Consider the following 6,219-nt stretch of genomic DNA (forward strand, 5'->3'; position numbering starts at 1 on the left):
TTTTATACCAAAAACATATACACACATAAAAAAGGGCTCCCTAGGAGTACCTATGATACTTTGGGTGCTAACACCTTCCATCTGTGTAACCAACCTCCTTACCTGTAATATCTGGCATTTTATTAGTTTTGATTTGAAAACTTCTTACCTTTGGATTTTGTTCGTACTTTTCCCTTTTCCTTTGGAAACAATAAAAGTGCGGTGGTGACTCTGGTTTTATTAACGTTAAGTTTATCCATAGCTTAATGGTCAAGAATTTACCGCTACAAACTTGTACCTTGATCTTGGGATTGGCCGGAAACCCTAATGGTGGTGTGCTTTGATTTGGAAACCCTAACTTCTTGACACTTTCACGTGCATGGTGAATCACCTATCTTGAGGCATTTGATCAAACATGATCATGCCTTGATCTTTGGGGTTTGGCACATGTCTTATTGACCAGGTGCCCATTTGGTTGCATACTTCACTCCACTCTTGGATCCATGTTCATTAAAGATCAGTCATTTAATTCTTGGTTACTTGTTCATTGATACATTCATTCATTCATTTCCTTCAACCATGGTTCAATCTAATTCAAAGTCTTGTAATCATTTGGACTCATTGGGTCACTACATTTTGTCTTTAGATTCATAATTGTGTCATCCATTACATGATATATGGTTCATGATATGTGTTCAAATTTGGACTTAATTTTATTTGAATTTCCATGTGAAACCATACTTGATCATTGCAGTTAGCATAAGTGTCCATAATCTTTCATCATTGTTTCAAATTGATTTTGGATTCAAATGGATTTAGGATTCAAATTGATTTCGATAATTCAAGTTAATGTTGGAAATTCAAGTCAATTTTGAAAATTCAAGTTAATTTTGAAAATTCAAATTGATTTTTGATAAATCAAATTAATTTTAAAAGTCAAACCAATTTTAGAATCATATTTTTACTAATGGGCCATGGTTGTTAGTTGAAAGCTGACCCATTCATCATTTTTTTCTTCTCATATTAAAAACCCAACATTTTTGATGCATTATGTTCTTAAGCCCATTGCTAGGCCCATATTCATTACATTATCCATTAAAAGAAAATTTTACCTCATACCCCACATTTATCCTTACACCCCTACATTTCATAAAAATACCAATTTTATCCTCATATATTTTAAACTAATTTATTATTTTATTTTTAATTTTTTAAAATAAAAAAAAATTGTATACCGGAAGACTTTACAAAAGAGTTCTGGTAGTCATTTTTCAAGCATTTTTTTAATATTTTTTGTGTGTACCGGAAGACTTTGGAAAAGAGTTCCGGTAGTCAATTTTTGTGTACCGGAAGACTTTGCAAAAGAGTTCCGGTACTCATTTTTCAAACATTTTTTTAATTTTTTTTTGTATACCGGAAGACTTTACAAAAGAGTTCCGGTAGTCAATTTTTGTGTACCGGAACTCTTTTGCAAAGTCTTCCGGTACACACAAGAAAAGTTAAAAAATACTACCGGAACTCTTTTACAAACTCTTCCGGTACGCAAAATAAAATTTAAAAATAAAATAATAAATTAGTTAAAAATATATAATGTTAAAATTGGTACTTTTTATAAAATGTAGGAGTAAAATTGGTACTTTTTATAAAATGTAGGGGTACATGGATAAATGTAGGGGTATAAAGTAAAGTTTTCCCATTAAAATCATACATTATCCATTACATACAAAACCAAATTCCATTCATCTAAATTCATGTCCAATCCAAATTTAATTAGTATTATCCATGGCGAAAGCCCGGTGTGACAGAAACAAAAATGCAAGGCAAGTTGGGCATCCAAACGCAGTGTAACGCAAACGACAATAAAAAACGCATAGCCAACATCAAAAGGCAAACAGCAACAGCACCACAGGAAAACGCCGACAGTTACAACCAAGCGCTCCTCCAAACAACTCAAAACGATGGCCAAAACGCAGAAGCAAAACCAAAATCACTTTTCCTGCATAATCACTTTCAAATCACTAAATGCAGAAGCTTTCTAACAAACTAACAAAACTTAACAGATATGCAGAATTTTCAGGAAGAATTATTAACCGAGTATCACTTCGAATGCGCAAAAAATATATAAGTGGATTTTCTAATTAAGCATAGCAGAAAATGGAACTTCGCTAACAGTCTATGGGGAATACCATTCCACTGTAAATCTTCATTTCATTTAATTTGGATTTTAACTAACTAGTGAATTCCTACCTAACTAGTGAATTACAGTAGAATTTCAGTTGAATTTGACATGAATTTGAGAGCAGATTTGAACCGTATAAAACCACTTCCATACTTCAGTTCAACAGAGATTTGGGGGGAGAGGGAAGAACAGTTCTTCACGTTCATCAAAGTGCAGAATCCACAGTTGCCCATACAGATTTTTTCCATTCAATTCTTTGCACATTCTACACGGATTCAGAAGATTTCTTCAACCATAATCCATTCGTATCCCCGATCATTCTCGCAATGATCCGTAACTTTCAGAACCGCTCGAATCCGTAACGCATCGAAATCAAACCGGAGAAGAAGAAGAAAGATCAACCGAGAATCAAACCGGAGAAGAAGAAGAAAGATCAACCGAGAATCAAACGAAGAAGTCCAATACCTGTTGAATCCGGTAAGTCTTAACTTAATAGTAATTATTTGCATCAAGAAAATGTAGGTTTGCAGTGATTCTTTAGTTGGAGACATAATTCATATTGCATACTAGTTAGTTGTTTGTGGATCCGAATCAGGCTGTGAGAACCACAAAATTAAGGAATAATGGAGACATTAGAATGTCAATATATTTTTGAATTTAATTAATACTAAAATTAGACCGCGTATGATTAATTAATACTAGCATGCCAAGTGTGGTGTGAGCCCGAATGGGGGTTGAAGTGAATTGTGATTCGTTTAGGCCTGAAGAGGCCCATGACCAATTTTGTCTTTGCATCTTCCTAGGGGGCGCAAATTCATGTGGGTGAAAGTAAAAGAATATTCGTTTGGATCTAAGGCCCAAATCCAACCCTCCATGGCCAAATGATGTTGATTATCTTGCTGAAAGGGGATGGCGGTCAACACAGAATCCAAACGCAAGAGCAGTGGAAATGAGAAACAAGTCAAAGCCAATCTCGTGAGGGATGACCTTCTCCGCCGTGCGCCCGCCTCCGATCGCCGGTGTTAACACTGAGCATCATGTGTCATTGCATCATGTTCCCACAACATCAGTTGTGACGTCGCACCTCCGTCGCTTCAAGGTCTTCCGGATTTTATGTACCGGTGTCAAATCCCCTTCGTGTTCATCCAGGAAATGGAGTATTTAGATCGTACACGAATAAAGCAACAACTTGTGCACCGACTAACCTCACCGCCATTAACGCTTTGACAATGAAACATTGGGATTTGTTTCCGTCTTGCACCAACAGTCGGGAATGTCGATGAATGGAACCGATTTCCTTCTCCGTGATGAACTGGAAACAATGATGGACCCGTGGTATCTGGATAAATTCGGTTGCACGCAGAGTCAAAAAAAGAAAAGAATGGTGAATGAGGAACCTACCGGATGTATGAACCGTATGCGTTGCCGTTAAAGATGACAATGTTGCTTCCAGATTTACGCGTGGATTTCAGGTATGCTTTCCCTTGTTTCCTTCTCCATTCTTTCTTGTCTCCGCGATTCTGATTGGTCTCTATTGTGCGGGAATCGATGATTAGAGGTTTTTGGCGCGTGAAGAAGTCTTGGCTACAGAATCCAGTGAGATCCGGTTGCGGTGTTCCGTTACAGAATGGAGATGTAAAATCCAGAATGAGGAGGAAGAGGATGATTGAGGAAAAAAATGAATATGATTGAAAAGGTTGAAGAAGATGAGGGAGAAAGTGCAGAAATGAAGATGGTGAATCTAAATAGAATCAAGAAGAATTGAAGAAGCGAAACAAGGGTTGAAGGTAAGTATTTATAGCCTTCAAAATCAGTTATAAATTCATCTCAAACTCAATGTGAAATTCGTCTGAAATTCAAAATCAGTTACAAATGCACAAATTGGTTAGTTATAGTTGTTAGTTAGTTTGTTAACTTGATTTTTCTGTTAAATTTCTGTTAGAATTAGTTAACAATCTCAAATGGCTTTTGATTCTCTTCGGTGAATGCAGCTTCTGTTATCATGGATGGTTCGAAAAAATGCAGGTGCTTTTGAACTTGGATGCGCAAGCCTCGTCGTTTACTGCGTTCTGCATTTCGCATCTTCACATGTACTTGGTGTTGCAAGCGTTTTATGTTGTGTAAGCCGCGTACTGCAGCTTGAATTCCAATTGCATTGCTTTCATCTTGTACTTTTCTTCTGCATTTCAACTGTTCACCTCTTGGTTTGGACATGACTTAATACATGGATGAGGATTAATGGGTTAATTAGACTATGAAAAATGAAAAAACGTTTTGGATAACAATTGGAATTGGTCAAATAAGTGTGGTTCAAGAACTGAAAAATGGGTAATTGCATTATGAAAAATTGACAATAATGGATATGGATTTGGATTTAGTTAAATGGATAATTGGATGTGGATTGTAAATTGGTTATCTAAAAATTGGAATAATTAATCAAAAATTTCTTTAAAAACCAATATTTAAATCAATTGTTTTAGAATCTATCAAACCAAAATTAATTAATCTAAATCGGAAAAATTAATTAAGAATTAACTTGAAATTTCTCTAATTGATTTTCCATTAAGAATCTATTAACATTAACTTGAAAACAACAAGTCAATTAACAATGAAATAAAAAATCATCTAAAATTTATTTTAAATTAGAACAAAATTTGAAATTATAAATGATTTAATAATTAATTAAAAATGAAATTCCTCATTTAATTAGACTTAAATTGAAATTAATCAACTTCAAATCAACAACTAAATAAAACCAATTGAAGCTAAAAAGTCAATTAATTTTAAAAAACAATATGGAAAAACCAAAATTGAGACAGTAGTGGGTTCGAGAATAGATGGTTGACTTTGGTCAACTGGTTGACCAAAAAGTCAACAATGACCTCAGTTAACCAAGAGGCGTGAATTAGGGTTTATGGATGCATGATGCATAATGGGTGAATGCAGATGAATCTCAAGTCATGGGTCAAATGATAAGTGAAAAAGGAGAGGACAAATTTTTAGGGTACGACAAGGATACGTAGGCATGAGGGTCCTAATCCTCACCGAACACTTTATCTATTTCTTTCATTTTTCCCTCATTCTTTTACGAGTAATCTTAGATATAACATCCATTCGAGCAAGAACAATCAAAATGGTTCTCATGGAGTACCATGGATGTTTAAGGTGTTAATACCTTCCCATTGCATAACCGACTTCCTTACCCAGCATATCTCTTTCCCCCGGGTTTTATCGATGTTTTCCCTTTCCTTCGGGAATAAATAAAGTTAGATGGCGACTCTATGTATGTTCGAGCGTGCAATGCGTTCAGGTATATTTCCGCTAGCTTCAGTTGGCGACTCTGCTGGGGATATTTTGTTGCTTGGAGTACTTCTTAGTCACTAAAAGGAGGCGAGCCTAGCTTTGGTTGTTTTGCTTGATATAAATGTTTATCTTTGCATTTTACTCGCTCTATTTATCGCATCTCTTATTGCTTTAGATATTGTTATGGATATTATCTGTTATACTCTCTGTTGGATTGTGTTATTGATACATGAGAGAGAAGCTCTATACTCGAGCTTGAGTACATACACATGATAGCAATGTGACTAGAGTCCTATTTGACCTTCATGGAGTTATTCAGCGATCATGACACGAGATGTCACATCTAGAGTAGATTTTTTTAGGAACATCATTATCCGACGAGTCATTCGTCCAAGGAAATGGTATCTTGAAATGGGTCATTGACTCTAGGAATTTTTTAGGTTGCCTTTTGAAGACTAGAACCTACTTGTGAGGGGGATATGGAATTTTTCTGTAGGAAATCATAGGCTCTACATACCTCTATTCTCATGGAAGTCAAACCTTTGATCCTGCATCGGGCAATGTATGTAGATTATCCGGATTATTGGTATTGTTAACCTATGTTATTGCATTATTGTTTATATGTTGGAACTTGGAACTTGGGTTGCTATCCTATCAAAGCTTTGAATCTATGGATACTGCATAATTATTTTTATTACATCCTCAACATATGTATTCATTCATTTGCATTTCATGCACGTTAACCAAAAAACTCACCC

At 35.4% G+C, this 6,219-nt stretch overlaps 1 long non-coding RNA gene across 2 annotated transcripts; it reads left to right on the plus strand.

The window, feature by feature from the left end:
• Positions 1-1,756: 1,756 nt before the first annotated feature.
• Positions 1,757-4,405, plus strand: LOC127076293 (uncharacterized). 2 transcript variants are annotated; one of them, XR_007786793.1, is made up of 4 exons: positions 1,757-2,635; positions 2,962-3,630; positions 3,715-3,945; positions 4,150-4,405. It is a non-coding gene; the product is annotated as an uncharacterized LOC127076293 (long non-coding RNA). The 2 variants fall into 2 exon arrangements; XR_007786792.1 differs by having other exon boundaries at positions 1,777-3,630.
• Positions 4,406-6,219: the final 1,814 nt, after the last annotated feature.

Source organism: Lathyrus oleraceus, chromosome 4 (assembly GCF_024323335.1).
Source record: "Lathyrus oleraceus cultivar Zhongwan6 chromosome 4, CAAS_Psat_ZW6_1.0, whole genome shotgun sequence".
Lineage (NCBI taxonomy): Eukaryota > Viridiplantae > Streptophyta > Magnoliopsida > Fabales > Fabaceae > Lathyrus > Lathyrus oleraceus.